Raw genomic sequence first — 17,899 nt, 5'->3', positions numbered from 1 at the left:
CAGATGTAATATTTTGAAAATTTTACTAATAAACCAAAGTTACCAATTATAGAACTCTCTGAATTAGATATTCTATAATAATCAAATGGGCATCATTTTTAAACTCTTCAATTTTGGATTCAAGTAATAATTGACCAGGCTCAGTGGATCATTCCTGTATTCCAGTGCTTTGGGAGGCTGTGGCAGGATTACTTGAGGCCGTGAGTTTGAGACCAGCCTGGGCAACACAGAGAGACCCCATCTCTACAAAAAGTAAATGTTAGCCAGCCATGACGGCATGCACCTGTAGTCCTAGCTACTCAAAAGGCTGAGTTGGGAAGACTGCTTGAGCCTAAGAGTCCAAGGCTGCAGTGAGCTATGGACATGCCACTACACTCCAGCCTGGGTGACAAAGCGAGACCTTGTCTCTAAAAAAAAAGAAATTGTTGGCTCCATTCCTCACTAGCATGACCTCGAATATCATGCTAGAGAGCATAATCCCCTATACTTCATTTTTCTCATCTATAAAATATGGAAAGAAAGTGCCTACCTCATCAGTGTTTTATGAACTAAAATAAATAATGCATATAAAACACTTAAAAGCCTGTGCCTGGCACGGGCACAAGGTAAATGCCAGTATGTGGAATTACTCTCTATTTCATATCCACATTTTCCGAACTGAAAACAACTTTCCATTTTGCCTTATGTTAGTTTTTTCCCCTTTTTGATTACTTAGCCAGGAGAGGATTCCTTACTCATCAATGCGTTGTGTGTGGCTGGAAGGGCTGAATACCATACTTGTGAGAAACCACAAAGAATTATGCTCTCAGCATTGACCAGATCAGGAAAAACAAAAAGAATTATGCTCAACCATACAAGAACCTGAAAAGGAGGGCCTGGAAAGCATGGTCACCTTGAGCCTTTACAGAGGAATTCATCCAATCCTTCCTAATTCTTGAAATTGAGGTGGACCATCTGAGACCATTCAGCTCTCTTCATTTTCAGAAATAAGCTGTTCCATTGTACACAGTTAGAGAAATAAAAGACAGCTGTCAAATAATATCTCATATCAAATAACAAGATGCACAATGATCACAAAAGAAGAACAATTAGCCTTTGTCCGAAATCTACAGGTTGCCACTGCAGATTGAGCTGGCTCTACAGGCTCATGGATTCAGAAAGATTAGTTCATTGTTTAGGTCTCTTGTTGTCATAAAAGCACCTGGTAATGTACAGCATTTTTCAAAAATGTTATGAAATACTTGGCTGGTTTCTTTGTGGATCAATGAGCAGTCTGGCTCACACAGAAAAAAAGCATCACTTTGTGATGAGGAAGTGCATTCTGGGTTGGGTTTGGCATGACTTTAGGCTTAAACCCAACCATCTCTGAAAACGTCAAATTTTATTCTTGCAAAAAAGCAAATGTCTGTTGGCAAAAGAGGGGTTATAATAAGAAGACAGAGAGGAAGGAAAGCTTGGGAAAGAGATGTCATATTATGAGCCGCCTTAATGCAATAAATGGCCGGGTGTTCTGTGGCCTGCATTCCTTTGACAAGGCCTGCTCAGACATCCCATGACCTAGATTCATTCTTTTTATGTTGATGTCATCTTAACCAGAAGCCAGATCTTGATTTGCTCTATAAAATATATCCGGCTTGAGTTGTTTCTGCCAGGAACCACAGTTTCCATTTTGTTTTTGAACTCAGTGGATCTCTGATTGTATTTTCTTTTCTAGGACTATCCCAATTTGACAAATCATGAATTCTCATTTGAGGTTTTTACCAAAAAGAGTGTTTGAACAGTTCAGTTCATCTGTCTATGAAGTTATGGTCAATCAATTTTCAAACTTGCCAGCGATTTATATGCTTTTTGAAATCGTATGTAGCCTAGTACCATATGGAAAGAACCATGTCTGTCTGTATATGAGAATATTTAATCCTTTGCCTTTATTTGAGGTATTTTAAATGCTCTTTGTAAACCCACATTTGGGAAAATAAATAGCATAGATGCTGCCTTTAACAGAGCACTTACTCCCACATTCAAAATACCTTTTATAGAACACTCTATTAAATGAAACAAGGCTTACACTCTTTTGACATTTGCAGAAAGGCTATTATAGCATGTGAAGTTCCCTTGGTATTCCTAGACAATTAATCTTAATTACTTTTACCAGTTAAGAAGATCATCTGTAAAGACATTTGATTTAAAGGAGTCACAGTTCCTCTGGTGTTCATTTTTATTGGGTAAAACATGTAGATATTGCTTCTTGGTCAAATATGGTGTCTCCGTGACTTACAATTAAACTGATGATTTCTCTTTGTCTTCCTTTGCTTTATAGGAGCCAAAATAATGCAGCTTCACTTCTGCTTAATGGATAGAAGACTATGCTATTTTTGCTGCACCCAGAGATAAATTTATTGGTTTTGGAGTACCTTCACTGATGCCAGGTCTCATAACTTCAAAAAAATATTACTAAGTTAAAGCGAATTGAAGCAATGAAAGTCAGAGTAAGGCGGGGGGTTCAAAGTTGCAAGCAATTTACTTTCTCTAAATGTGACTGTTCATTTGTTTTAGAAAAAGCTACCCAAACCAGCACTTTAAATATTCAAACACAGACTTCAAACATGCACCTTTTTATGGGAAGGTGGAGAGATCATTATTAACCTGAATGCAGATATTTTAGAATGAGATATTTGGTGCTCTCTTTAGTAATAAAAATTTTTGTAGGTAAGCTTGGGAAACACAGCGAGACCTAGTTTCTACTGAAAAAAAAAAAAAAAAAAAAAAAAACAGAAAACGAAAAGAAAAGAAGAAATTACCTGGGCATGGTGGCATGCACCCACAGTCCCAGCTACTCAGGAGACTGAGGGAGGACGCTCCCTTGAGCCCAGAATTTCAAAGCTGTAGTGAGCTACAATTGCACCACTGCATTCCAGCCCAGGAGACAGAGCAAGACCGTGTCTCAGAAAATATATACATATATAGTAGGTAGTTTAGAGATGACCATATCATAGAACATAGAGTGATTTTGCTTTTTGATGTACAAGGGTGGAGTGTAAAGGATGGGAATAAAAAATGTTTCCTGAGTTGGGTTTAAACCCATAGATCTCAGGTATGACTGCAGACTGTGTTACCAAAGTGAACTGGGGTCAGCCTGCCTGGCACAGCAAAACTAAACCCTGGTATCAGGACTGCCATGACAGAAGGCGAGGCATTTATCACAGGGCACCAAGCAAGAATTAGGCAGTTTATTCTTAAGAGCTGATCTCAGTGGCTTACAGGTAAGGGCTTTTAAGGGAGTGGAGGCAGAGGTTATAGGCAAAGTCATACATCAACACATGGAGGCTGTATGTTGGTTTGACCTCTTGAAGTGGGAGCCCGCAGGCCAGAAGTAGACTCAAAGATTTTCTGATGTGCAATTGGATAAGGAAGTGAAGCTTTGTCTAAAAATTGGGGGTTAACAGGAAAAAAAGTTAGCTCTGGCTGGTGGGCATGACCTCCTCCAGGCTCCTTAGAAAGAAATCTAGAACAAAGAACGGTGGTCAGAGTTTTGTCCTCAGTTTCCCCCTCATCTGAGGTCTGTGTACCAGTGGATCTCTTCAGTGGGGAATCCAGGTTTTCAAAGACAATTCAGGGACATGTGTTAAGATGTTACCTTTAGTTTCTACAGGAGAACCAAACATCTTGTGACCTTAACTTCCTTGGCTATTGTTTTAAGCTACTGTTACCTTTCAGCTTATTAAGTTTCTCATTTACTTCTCAGGTCCAGCTAGGTGCCTGGAATTTCACTTAGAGGAACCCAAGATTTTTCTTTATTTCCATGCTTGGGGGTCCCACAGGCCCCTAAGAGGGGTTCCTGTTCTGTCTCAATTAGAATCACTTGGGAGCTTATAAAATACATCCAAGCCCATGCAGCACCTCTGGAGCAGAACCCTTGGGTCGGATAGGTGTGAACATCTGGAAGTCCAGATACTAAAGCACTTGGGATGGCCAGTCTGAAGAAGTGCTGCCAGACTAAGGGAACTGCGGTCCGAGTTTCCCACTTGGATCTCCAGTGCACCTATGAACTGGCACACGAAGTAAGAGCCAACACCCCAAATTTCAACTAACCCCTCACCCACCTATCCACACAAACTCCAAACCAATACCAGCTTCAGGGAGTAGAGTGGGCAAAGCTTTTAACCCTAAAGTGACCCCAAGCTGAGGGAATGAAGGAGTATTCCATTGGACAAAAACCGAAATGATAATATTAAGATGAGACTACTTAATCATTTAAATGAGTCTGTTCTTGTGACTGAAAGGAACCAGAAAGGTCAAGGCCCTGTCTGAAGTTTCATCTAGGAGAGAGTTGGATAATTAGGTTGTGAGGTCTTAGACCAGAGTTATTTATTCATGCCTTTTTCCATTGCACATAGAGGAAGAATGTTTGTTCTCATTTCAGTATTCAACGGGACTTCTGTAAGGATCAACTAGATAGCTGTAGAATCTGAGAAATGATGCTATTGTCTCACAAAGCAAGGAAAACCCAACCATATTAGGTCCTGATGTTTAGCCCAGTGTATTATTTAACAAAACTTTAAGGAAATTCCTGAGTGAGAGTAGAGACAGTGGAAACCAAAAGAAGCCTTAGGCACTGGGGAAAGTACCGATGGAAGCCATGATAAGAAACAGATACCGAGGGTCAAAAAACTCTAAAAATTTAACCAACTAAGGGAATAAATGTGATGGTTGACCAAAGACAAGATGCTTGTGCTCTGGTCCTCTTTCCTGTTGTTTAGAGGATTCTGGCTGGGGATGGGGATGTGGGGAAATGTGTGGGGAGGGGTCAGGGTCATTTTCCATAGATGTATATTCAGTGATATTGTCATTTTGGTTCAAAAATTATCTATTACAGTCTATAAATTTGAAATATACATAAGTTCATATTCAGTTTTGTTTTTAAGAAAAATAACTTGCCTTTGATTTGAAGCATGAAAAAACTAATGTAATTTTTCTTTTCTAACATTTGTAGTTTAGGATAGTTTATTTTGATTTTCATTTCTGTCCCCGTTGTAGCTACTCAGAAGGTCTTTAGGATGTCTAGGCTGGAGAAAAAGTAACCTTTATAAAATGGGATGGAATCAATAGTAATGTCGTAGATAATTTCAAATGCTAGATTAATTTTTTAAGGTTGATTTATAATCAGAAAAAAAATCTAGAGAAACCCAGGAAATCAGGGTCTTTACCTCACTCAAACACTTTCCATTTTCTTAAGAATGGGGAAAGATGATATGTGTGGGTCCAGAGACAGCAAATGTAATGAGACAAGAGTAGTTTTCCTGTCCAAGGATGCAAACTTCTCCCAGTCTTTTGTAATAACATAGTAAATTATGGTTTTTAGGGAGCAATGAATGAGTGGTAGCAGAGAAAACTCCTGAAGGATGTAGTAATAGCATTGGAACAAGAAAATTGAATGGCAGCAGACAGTTTTGTTACAACACTCCCCCCACCACACACACCATAAAGAAGAATCTGTTTCAAGAACCTTTTGGTTTCTGGAATTTGAAATATTTCCTCCTAATCCCCAGGGAATCCACATTATTATTACTGTATTAACATCGTTTACATTCATGATATTTTTTTTTTGCCCTCCTTGAAGCTCAAGGGGATTTAATAACCTTAAATTAGCCAAAACTAATAATCCAAAATGCCAACATGAAGACATGGTAACTCTGCTGTTCCAAGTTCCTGAGGAAATATATATCTCTGGGCCATTAAATTTCCTTTACTCTTGAGGTTTGAAGGGGCTATGGAAAATTGCAAGGTTTTGCAATTCTTTACAGTTCTGGTTCTAACAATATCTGTAGTCCCCATCTTGCAGTTTTTTTTTTTTTTTAATCAACATTGAGACTTTGCATAGAAACCTATCTTCACTTCTTCACTTCCAGATTCTTACAGACCTCCTCAGAGGAGTGAAGCCAGTAATTATCTACTTCATAGATAGATGAGGAATGTTCTTATCTCTTCCCACTGGATAGCTGATAGAGATGCTTGAGGTACTGGTGTTACAGAAAACTAGAGCTGGTCAGTAGTTAAAATGGTAAAAATAGATTTTATTCAGGAACAACTGCAATAGAGGAAAATAGACCTTAGTAAAAACTCAGCTCAATATTACAAAGATAACAAGGACCACTGGAGATTTATAACCAAAGAATAGGTTGTGAGGGGAGGATGTTCAGTGGATAATAAAATTATTAAGAGGTGACATCAAGGGCAGAGGGAATTCTTGCTAAACTTAGTTAACAGAATTTTTGCTAAAGGAAGGTCAGAGTGATCAGATATCATTGGGGGATGGTGAGAAATGAAGAATTTGATATTGAGGGGGTAGCAGATATCAAGGGTAGGAGATACTCTAAACTAAACTTAGCAGGATTCTTGCTAAAACTGAGTGATGTAGGCCCAACAGGCCCAATAGGATTGACATTGAAGCCCACGGTCCAGGCCTAGTTGAGAAGAAGGCTCAGAGGAGCTGACTGAAGTTTGATTAAGGAGAAAGACTTTGCCTGTGGGAAGAAAACAGACAGGAGTCAGGGAATCTGGATGTTAGTCCTCTCCATGTGGGGGCTAGGAGAAGACTCCCAGCCATATGATTCCAATTCTTCCCCTGTCATTCTTATTATGGGTGAAAATGACCAAATTGGATAAAAAGGATGGGATGGATTAAATATCCATTCAATTTTCCAGTGATTCTGATGGTTGCTCAAGCCAACTAAAGTACCTCTAGGATATTTGATATATCTCCTCTGCCCCCTCACTCCTGCCCCATGACAGGCCTCTTTCTATGAAATTTCTCCAGTTATCAGAGACCTCCTATTTTACCCATCTGGCAAACCTACTCAGCAAGAAATTTCACCAACACTTTGATCTACTCAGGGAAGTACTAGAGAAGAAACTTCTGTCAAGGGAAGTAGTCATAAACTTGATTCAGCTTTCTGGGAAATAAACTGTTCTCCAATCTGGCTTTGCCTAACTTTTTATTCCAACCTCATCCTTTGACTATTTCTCAAACTGGTCAGAGTTGGTAGGAAATAACAAGTATGATTAATGAGTACTCCTTAAAACCAAAAATAACAAGAGAAGATTTTTGCTAATGTTCTTTCCTCTTGTTGTGCTCCTCTTGCCAAGGATGAAACCCATGAACAGTCCTTTGGCAAATGCATGGTGTCAATTGAAAACGGAGCTGGTTTGAAGCATCTACCCAACAGAGCAAATCTACCATCACCTTAAAACAGCACCAACAGACGTGCCTTTCTATACTGACAAGCCAGCCTTATTATCTTTATATATGTAGGAAAAGCTTGCTATCAATACACAGAAGTCTAAGAAATACGGAGAAAATTCAAGATTCCATTGGAATCTATTATTATTGAATAAAATCTCAAATCTAGATTTTTTTTACATTAAGTGAAGAAACACATTTAACTACCCACCAGGTTAATGTAATATATATTACTTGCATGCCTTAAAATTTCTCTAGGAGCATAAGGTAAAAATTTATTTTGAAAATTCTAATTTGCATTGCTAATTTTTCAGAAGATGTATATTTTGTTAACGCTACCGATGTTAACGATGAAAATGTTTATTTAATGCTGTAAAAGAGCACTCAAGAAAATGCCTAATTTCTAGGAAGAAATGGGTTCTAAAAATAAAATCAAATGTATGCCTAAGATCTTTTTGAATTAGGTTATTAAAGTGGTACAGTATATATTGTCCCAAATATCTTTGATGATTTCCAATCGGTGATTACATCTTTGCTTCTTCTGTTTCTATTTGTGAAAAATGCAGAAATGAGTTATAACCAAGACAAAGAAATTTCAAATGCAACAGAGAAACTCCATAGGAGGTCTTTTGGGCATAACTTAGCCTTAAACTGTGCCACCCAGATCAGTAAGGCATCTCTGTTATTCTGAAATTTGTGTGCTTGGAAACTTCAAGAAAAAAAAAAGCTTTTTATTTCTGGGGTTGAGACTGTTAACAGGAAACAAGAGTTCAGCTACTAGAAAAGCACTTTTTTTTTCTGACACAAATTTTGCCTTTGTGCCTTGATTGACAGCCATCCCACTGTCTATAAACAATCTACGAGTTACCCCAAATCACCATTCAGTTCCTGCCTCCAACATTTAAACATCGAGTGGTTTTGCGCTCAATAAAATTCCTTTTCATTTCGCCCTAGGTTGCCATGTCTCCTCAAACAGAGACAGAAAAGCCGTGGTCTGTGTCAGACAGATTTTAATTTTCAGTCCTCATCCATTTGGGGGAACTAGACACAGGCAAACAGACTCTAGCCCAAAGCCTAGCAACCTGTAGTTTAAACAGCCAATGCATATGAGTCCCAGGATGGGGGCCTGGACCTGTTCACACATGAATAAAGAAGATTAAGATTTCCTTTCAAAGACGTGAAACCTTTTTGACAGCCAGTGTCAACAGCACTGTCTGCCTTCAATGTGAACCAGTCTTCTAGCACAGATTCCCACAGGGAGGTCCTGCTGATTAGCATGCTCGACACCACCATTCCATGTCGGTATTTAATTGAAGAATAAGGGTGTAAAGTTTTGCAAACTCTTACTTGTCCACAAAGAAAGGGTAACTTACAGGAATTGTTGAAAGAAAATACCAGTGAATGTGAACACCTACGGGGAGCGTTTAAAAAGTGGAAGCACCGAGCAGGGGAATGAGGAACGGCGGTGATTTCTATTATCTAATTGCAGAGAAGTTAACAAAAAGTTTCCTAATCAAAATACATGTTTTGAAGTCATAAAAAATCAGCTCCTACTCTTAGAGGGGGAAAAAAAAAAGTATAACTTTCTTCTCAAATCATGTTTTAAAACTGTGTTAAAGAATAAGCATTTATTCTGAAAACATTTGGCAAATAAATACAATTTCCTTTGCAGTTCAGGGGGCAGTCTTTAATGATAAATATTTTTTAAAATTTAAATATGACTTTTTTGCACATAAGCATTTGATAATTTTAAATGAAATGGACTAGGCCTCTATTAAATAGTGAGTTCCATATCACATTGCATGTCCTTAGGAAGAGCCAAAAAGCGGGAAAAAGTTATGTCTACACATGCCAGCCTCAGCAACTTAATTATCTCACTTCAATTACAAGTTCAAACACTTATACAAGTTAAAATATAGACCACGTCTGCTTTGAAATGATACACAACTATTAAATTACATGCACTGAATCATTTTGGGATGAGTTAGAATACCTATTTACAAGAGCATAGCTGTTTTTTATTATGTGACAAATGTTTATGCAATCTGATGTCAGCTGTTTATTCTTCAAACCTAGAAAAGAATGTGAAGCAAAATGTGCTACCTGCATATGTAGATTCCACGTTTCCTCACCAATGACACACATACCATACACCTTGAGTTGCTTTTCCGGTGGTGGTTAAAGGTTTGCACTGATCTCCCCATTTTTATTCATTTACTAAATATTTATTTGCTGGCACCTTCTTTTTCCAGGGATTTGAGTAGAGGGTGGGGACAGAGGCTGTGCTGTCCTGGAGCCGGCTCCCACAGGCTTGCAAAGCCAATTGTTCACATCTCTTCCCAACTCTAGCTGTGTTCGGTGCCATCGCAGCTACCAGTGTCATCGATTGGTAACTTGAATCAGCTATGTTGCGAGTATTGACACTACAGAAATCAACTACTACAAATCAGGGCTTTTTAAAATAATCAGTTGTTAAACATGTATTAGCATCTCACTGGGTAGAGAGGCGAGTGAGAAAGGTTTCTCTCTTCTTCCGTCCTACGGCCAGGTGTTGCCTCTTTAACTTTGCAAAGAGTGTATTCAGAAACAGTGGTGAATTTGTGGCAATAGAGCAGGAAGAAACTACAGAGAGATTGAGTCTAAAGTTTTGCTCTCTGGGATTTGGGCAGAACTGGTATAAGGCTAGAATGTCTGTAAATCAGTATCAGAGCTGGATAAGATGGCAGGAACTGGGGATCAAATCAAGGTTTGGACTCCTCAAGGCCAGGATGAGGCTTAAGCCAGAGTGAATTCTCAAGTAGGAGACAACCATGGGGAAAGAGAAAGAACACCAGGTCTGAGCTATCCAAGATAAGGTGGCCTGAAAAGCTAAATACCTAAGCCTGTCTTAGGTCAATGCTCTCTGATCATTTTCATACCTAACATACTTTGGCTGCCAATTAACTAACTTCTATCCTTTTCCTGATAGCAAGGAGTGCTCTAGAGCACTGGCTCTCAAATCTTACTATGTAAGTCTTGTTATTAATAAAATGCAGGTGGCAGGGCCTTGGCTCCAGAGCCTTTGATTTAGTGGGTCTGGAGTGGGGCCCAGGGAATTTATATTCCTAACAAGCTATTAGGTAATTATGATGCCCCTGGTTAAGGGATGACACTTTGAGAACCTCTGCTCTAGGATTGGATCAAACATCTCAACTTCACTTATTTCAGAAGAGCAATTAACTTTGCACCACATGGCATGATAACGGTCTTTCATTTATGCATCAATGTCTGTAAAAACCCTCCCTGGCTACATGGGAGAATAAGGAATAGTTAACTGTTGCACACTAAGAGGATCCTTCGTCATCACCATTTGGTCTTTGTGGGAAGATGCTATTTTGGGATACATCTGCACAATTCTTTGAACTTGACAGCCTCAGATAATTGCCTAGAACAAATAAACGTTTATGTGCTATGTGAAATACTTTATATACACACACAAAATACTTTATTGTAAGAGCAGTCATCACAAACTACATTCTTGTGCATGAGTATTGCTGTCATTGTCTAGAAAAAGGGAACCACATACACATTCAACAAATCAGCCATCGCTTTCTTCAGTTAGCCTCCCAGAGTCGCATTTTTTTTTAGGAGGCAAGCTCTTGCTCTATCACCCAGGCTGGAATGCAGTGCCATCAGACCATAGTAGCTTACTGAAGCCTTGAACTCCAGGGCTCAAGCAGTACTCCTGTCTCAGCCTCCTGAGTGGCTAGGGCTTTTTTTTTTCCACTTTAGTAGAGACAGGGTCTCACTATCCAGAGCTATATTTCGATGCCAGCCATGGGAGCATAATAGCAATCAGCTATAGTCATAGTCACTGCAACATAGATCATTTAAAAAGTATATTGATAACTAAAAAAATAATTAGTAAATAACTCATTTTATGACCTGGAAAGTGCAATTTAACATGATTATGCAAAAGGACAAACAGGCTAACCTCTGTTAATGTGCTCTTATACCTTTCCCCCACCTCACTCCTCACTGGATTCTAGCCAGTTCAGCTCAGTGGTCACAGAATTGGGTCTCAGACAAGTGAGGCCTCATTTGTAATAGGGAACTATCAATGTTGTTCAATTAAGTGGCTATCACTAGGGCCCCATTATCAAAATAGCAGCCTCATAGCCTATCATGCCACCATTAAAGCTGATTCTTTTGGAGCTTCAAGATGTATTCATCTTAGAAGTAGTCTCCCCCTTCAGATGTGAATGAATGACTTCTGGGAACTCTCAGCTTGAAGTGGGATATTAGCTCAAAGGCAAACATAACCTGCCTCATAAAGCTAGCACTTCCTGTACAGACAAAGAGTCTTTACACTTCTATCAACTTGTGCCAAAGAATCACCCATTATTAACCACAATTATTTCTAAAAGTCAATACATTTTAAGTTTAATGCAAAACAGAAAACAAGTCATATGTAATACTAAAAAAGAAATCTGACATTTTTGCTGATTTTTTTAAACTCTGAATGTACAGGATATTATGAAAAATTCAGCAAGTAAACTAAACAAAAAAATGAGAGGGAACACTATTAACTAGAAATAAACAAGGCCAGAGAAGGATAATTGGGATTACAATAATCAACAATGACAACATCAGAGAACTTCCTCCTGAGTTAGATTGTATACAATATTGACGCAGAATCTTTATAAATGTCTATGTAACAGATGCTGCTTAAGAAATATTTAGAGTCCGAACCTGGTGTGCTATTCTACACATATTTTGCTGCATTTACTATCAGCATAAAATACATGATAAAATATTTTACAGCCTCAGTTTTACTGGGATTCATTTTAATTTAGGTTAACTTGAGAAAATTAAAACAAGCAGCTATTTATGTTATGAACATGTTGTATAGAATTCCATGAATGAAATTTTAATTGATAACACATTTTTCATCCAATTCACATCATTTCATATGTTTCACAAATAGAAGTCAACTCATATTCTAATTTACTGAAATAAATATGTCTAGACACTGAAAGATTTTAAGGAAACATACAAAGATAAGTATGGCAGATACACAAACACTCTGAAATTGATTCTATTCTCTCAGATTTCAGTTATTTATAGGAGCTCATTTTCAGGCTGAAGAGTGGGATCTGGTAGCAGTCAGGGACTTGTCATTTTAAAACATAATTTCTACCACAAATAAAAGCCCTTTTTATCCATTTCAAAATTTGTTCTAGTGAATTCAAATCAACTTAGAGAGCCATGGGTATTGTTTCCACAATTCACATAACCTTATAAAACATGACTCCTTCAATGTGGTTCATGAATGGCCTCTCACTTGTGGTTCTGAGAGAAGTCATAATAATCAGAAGCAAAGAAGGTGTTTTGTTCCATCTCAAAGTTGAGGCTCACATGGCTAAACACCTTACTTCTCACTTTGGAGATTTTCTTTTTCTCCAGACAGCATATTGGCTCTTTCCATAAAATCTGGGAGCTCCGCGGGGCGCGGTGGCTCAAGCTTGTAATCCCAGCACTCTGGGAGGCCGAGACGGGCGGATCACGAGGTCAGGAGATCGAGACCATCCTGGCTAACACGGTGAAACCCCGTCTCTACTAAAAAATACAAAAAACTAGCCGTGCGAGGTGGCAGGCGCCTGTAGTCCCAGCTACTGGGGAGGCTGAGGCAGGAGAATGGCGTGAACCTGGGAGGCGGAGCTTGCAGTGAGCTGAGATCTGGCCAGTGCACTCCAGCCTGGGTGACAGAGCGAGACTCTGTCTCAAAAAAAAAAAAAAAATCTGGAAGCTCTATCTCTCCAGCTCTGTGTCCTTCTTTATCTGCACTTGGGGTTGGGTGGGGACCGGGGCTGAAGGTGGTATATGTGTAAATGGTCTACTCCAGATTGCTGAAGAGAGTTGCTCAACTTACAGAATTTTTGCAAACTGGCTCTTAAAGACAGCCATTTCAAAATTTGAATTATAAAAACATAAAAGTAAATGAATCATACACTAAAAAGTACATGAATTATATAGTATACATTATTTACTAAAAGTAAACTGAATTATATATTCATCATATAAAGTGAATTATATACTAAAGATAACAAACCCATAAAACATCACTTTCTACTTGGTTTTCTTCATTTTCCTATTGCCTATGCATTAAGTTCCAGGGTACCATTACAGCTTTTGAAGCTGAAGTAAGACTGTTTTCTCTAAGTTGGGTGACTATTGGTGATTTCTTTCTTACACAGCATTTATTCCTTTCTTCTGATTTTTTAGGGGTGTCGTCTTTACCTTCCATCACATAATATATTTAAGACAATTTTTCTTAGCTTTAAATGAGTTGGTAAGAGGAACAAGAAGAAAGCCAAGGACTCCATTTTCAGGATGAAAAGTAGTTTTTGTCTTTCTCTTCCAAACACTAGCAGTAGAAGCAGTTGAGTTCTGCAGAAATTACAGAAGTGGTTCAAGTGTGGGCAGTCAGGACACTCAGTCCACCATACTCAACCCCAACTCAACCCCAACTCAACCTCAACTCTCAGTATGGCAGAGAGGTGGAGAACTCAGAGCTATAAGTTTCGGGAATTCTCAAAACCTCAGACCAAACGCACCTCTGTTTTACCACCTGTTAAAGTATATCCTCGTCTGCCTCACTACACATAAGTATACAACACTGCAGATTGTGTTTAACTTCATTTGCAAATAAATTTAATGCATTTTGTATCCAACATTTCTACTAGGAAATAGTATTAGTCTATCCCCAAACTAAAAGTCATTGCAAAAATGTATTTCACTCAAGAAAAATAATGATAATTCTTCAAACACCTTTAGATGTCATTCAACAATCACACCCAATGGGTAAAATTTAGAGTTCAACATTTAGCTTGCATTTCTTCCTAACCAAACATCTCAAGTTCAAAACATAAAGCAGATTGTTTTGCGCATTTGTTATCATTACCACATCAATGGTCACCTATACTTCCTGAGCTCCAAATAGAGCTCTCAGAGAAGCATTGTATATTTGTCAATATCCTGGAGTTTCAAAACTCCCAAGTGTTGCCACCATTTGACCTGAAATTTCCTCTCTTCTCAGATTCCTGCTTCTAAACACAAAACAAACAAACCTTTACTTAACTGAGCTCATGTGTGAACTTTTAGGGTCATTTGTTTCATATCCAGAAAGACTTTAAGTCTCTTTGCTAAATTTTGATTTACCTAAGGCCGGTAGCCTGAATTCAACTTTAGCAGTCCCAGGGCTCAGTAGATTTGCCCTGTAGATTCTGTAATTGGATATTTATGTTCCATGCATTTCTTCTTTCAGAGCATAACAGAAGTATAGGGATAACACCTTAGTTGAATGTTGTCCCTAAAATAGCTTCTCATTTGTAGCACTCATAGGAATCTGAAATTATTCACATTCAGCTGACATTTCCATTAGGTGGGATGCTGCCTGCTAATTCACATTTGCCTGGGATTGGTCCTCAGAGTTCAGATTTAATTTTGATAATATAAACTCTATCCTTTAATAAATAATAAGCAGTAAAAATTAAAACTATTGTTATTGGGCATTTTGAATGAAAAAAATCAGTATGATATATTAGGTTCAAGAGTTCCTCAATATCTTAACCTATATTGCCTTTGGAAAGAAGCAATCCTTAGATAAAAAATAAAATACTTTAAAATTTCTCTCCTTTTCATTAGCGCATAAGACTGGATGGGTATTGTCACTCTTGCCACTGACTCAGTGACATGTCAGAAACAATGAAGTCTTAAATATATTGCTCAAAATTTCAGCTGCCTATATATAGCATAAAATTAATTGCATTTAGAAAATAAAGTTCTGTTCCCATAGCAATTTTCAAGTAGATCTTAAATGTTCTCTACACAGAAAGATTAGTATGTGAGGTAATAGATACTATAATTAGTTTGATTTAATCATTTCACAGTGTATACAAGTATCAAAGTAACATGTATGTCGTAAATATATAGACTTAAAAATTTTTCAATTATACCTTAATAAAGCTGAAAAAAATAAATCAACTTAAAATTTTAAAATTAAAAAAAAGTCAAAGTTTTGCCTACTATCACATTTGAATAACCTGTGCATTACTTTATTTAGGTAAGTGATCAACATTTTATTCATTCAACAAATATAAACAGAAGACAACATGTGACAGATATTGTGAAATATATCAAGTAGGATCAGAAGCTACAAAGGAAACTTGTATTCATTGCCCCTGTTTATCTCAAATAGAGCTCTCTAATTTAATTCCATTTCACTAGAACACTACATAAGATCTTCTGACACTGTGGGTAGTAAACTTCAAGTATAAATTAACTAAAACTTTGACAATATGGATAAATCCCTTTTATTCATGTTTCTTAGGAAAATGACATTTAAAATGGCTTTTAAAATCATCTGAAAGTAGAATTCTGCAAAAAAGAGGAAGACAGTTGAGAGATTTGAGACGAGGAACCATAGTTTTCTGGGCAGTCTAGATAGAGCAAACCACCCTAAGTCTGAGTTTTTGGTTATCTAGCCATCACCATGACTCATCGGGGCACTCCTAGCGGGGCCTCAAAGTCTTCACTCCCTGATTTGGCATAACACTATATGGGCTTCCTTCAGAACTGAAAGAACTACATTGGCTTCTTAGAGACTGTGTGCTTTGTCCCACCTACCTGACTTTTACGTAGAGGCTGTTAAAAAACCTTCAATAACTGGCCCAGTCTCTAAGACCCTTCTAAGAATCCTCATGCCCAGTTCTTTCTTTTTTTTTTTTTTTCTTTTTTTTTCAGATGGAGTCTTGCTCTATCGCCTAGGCTGGAGTGCAGTGGCACAATCTCAGCTCGCTGCAACCTCTGCCTCTTGGATTCAAGTGATTCTCCTGCCTCGGTCACCTGAGTAGCTGGGACTACAGGCATGCGGCACCATGCCCAGCTAATTTTTGCATTTTTAGTAGAGTCAGAGTCTCACCATGTTGGCCAGGCTGGTTTCGAACTCCTGGCCTCAGATGATCTGCCTGCCTCTACCTTCCAAAGTGCTGGGATTACAGGCGTGAGCCACCACACACGGCCTCATGCTCAATTTTTTCTTAAATTAATCCAAGAAAAACATCTTGATCCAGAGTAGACATCCCAGAGTGTCATTAAAAATTAGTGTCATCAGATGATAAAAATAAACAATTTAAGAAGTATTACTTTGCAGTCCCATATTTTATAAATACCAGAAGTTGATATAGTGTCTACAAATGAATTACACCTGCGATAAAGGGCCAAGTGTGATGTTATAACACAGAGTAAACTCAAATTTTTCTATTGAAGAATCTCTGATTTTAAAAAGGGCAAACATTTCAATACAAATTCCTATAAAAAATACTAACAAAGAATCCTTTATAGTTAAGTGTGGAGACATTTGGAAGAGAAAACAGGAGTACTGCAGCAATCTGAAAAACCTGATGATACACTTCAGAGATTACACAATATTTTCCAATTCAAAATAGTCAGCCTATTTTGTTGGGGTATTTATTGGGACAAGTTTCAATAGCCCTGTCTTCAGAAACACTAAAATTATAAGCATTATATTCCAATTATAAAAATATTACGCTGTTACTAATACTTTATTAGTAACATAGGTCCACTAATACCCTTGAAACTGCCTGGAATTTATAAAAAAAATACTTGATTAATCCATGGACTCAAACATTCAGAGTTTCATGATTTAAATCATAGGTATTATCATGTTTCCGGTAAAATAAAACACCCATACTCACTCTGTTGGTTGATGTATATCTGTGATTGTTTCACACCTCATTTGACAGAAATATTATGAGGTCTGAGTTGGTATTTGTGGAAAACTCTGTATATTTTTCTCATGGCAAAAAGCCAACAATAATTTTACTTGTCTACCACATTTTATGTAGTGGTGTCTTTGAAAAACACTTACCAAAATAACCTCAATGGAAGTCTAATCTTAGATGACTAACAATGAACAGATACTGTGAACAAAATGTGAGAGAGGTAGAAAGACTAAAAATACTAAGATAATTTAATATGGGGTAAGAATTAGGGACGAAGTCGAGATTATGGGGAATTGTAAAAATAGTAAAATTCTGTAGAAATGACAGGTTTGACGTCAGGGGCAGAAAAGGACCAGGAAAACAAAAGTAATTGAATTTTAACAAAATTCTGGCCAAATGTCATCAGCAAAATATAGCATATTAATAAAATGGGAAAATGCAAGGCAAAGCTGGCAGGAAAACAGATGGGTCAACTTTGGAAAGAAAGGATCTTACAATGAAGACATTTCGTGCCTTCACAAGGCAACTTGTATAGGAGTTCCAAAAGGACAGTATCCAGGCCGGGCGCGGTGGCTCAAGCCTGTAATCCCAGCACTTTGGGAGGCCGAGACGGGCGGATCACAAGGTCAGGAGATCGAGACCATCCTGGCGAACACGGTGAAACCCCGTCTCTACTAAAAATTACAAAAAAAACTAGCCGGGCGAGGTGGCGGGCGCCTGTGGTCCCAGCTACTTGGGAGGCTGAGGCAGGAGAATGGCGTAAGCCCGGGAGGCGGAGCTTGCAGTGAGCCGAGATCGCGCCACTGCACTCCAGCCTGGGCAACAGAGCGAGACTCCGTCTCAAAAAAAAAAAAAAAAAAAAAAGGACAGTATCCAA

The 17,899-nt window shown here is 38.1% G+C and overlaps 1 long non-coding RNA gene across 1 annotated transcript in view; it reads left to right on the top strand.

Moving 5' to 3' along the window:
- Positions 1 to 15,247, top strand: part of LOC112630561 — a 197,455-nt gene extending 182,208 nt beyond the window's left edge. The window contains exons 4-5 of the long non-coding RNA XR_003120891.1: positions 2,318 to 2,426; positions 13,502 to 15,247. This is a non-coding gene — a long non-coding RNA (uncharacterized LOC112630561). The remainder of the gene's footprint in view (positions 1 to 2,317; positions 2,427 to 13,501) is intronic.
- The last annotated feature ends 2,652 nt before the right edge of the window (positions 15,248 to 17,899 follow it).

The sequence above is a fragment of the Theropithecus gelada genome, chromosome 8 (genome assembly GCF_003255815.1).
Source record: "Theropithecus gelada isolate Dixy chromosome 8, Tgel_1.0, whole genome shotgun sequence".
NCBI classification, from domain to species: domain Eukaryota; kingdom Metazoa; phylum Chordata; class Mammalia; order Primates; family Cercopithecidae; genus Theropithecus; species Theropithecus gelada.
The sequence above is the reverse complement of the archived record's forward strand: the minus strand, read 5'-3'. Positions and strand labels throughout refer to the sequence as shown.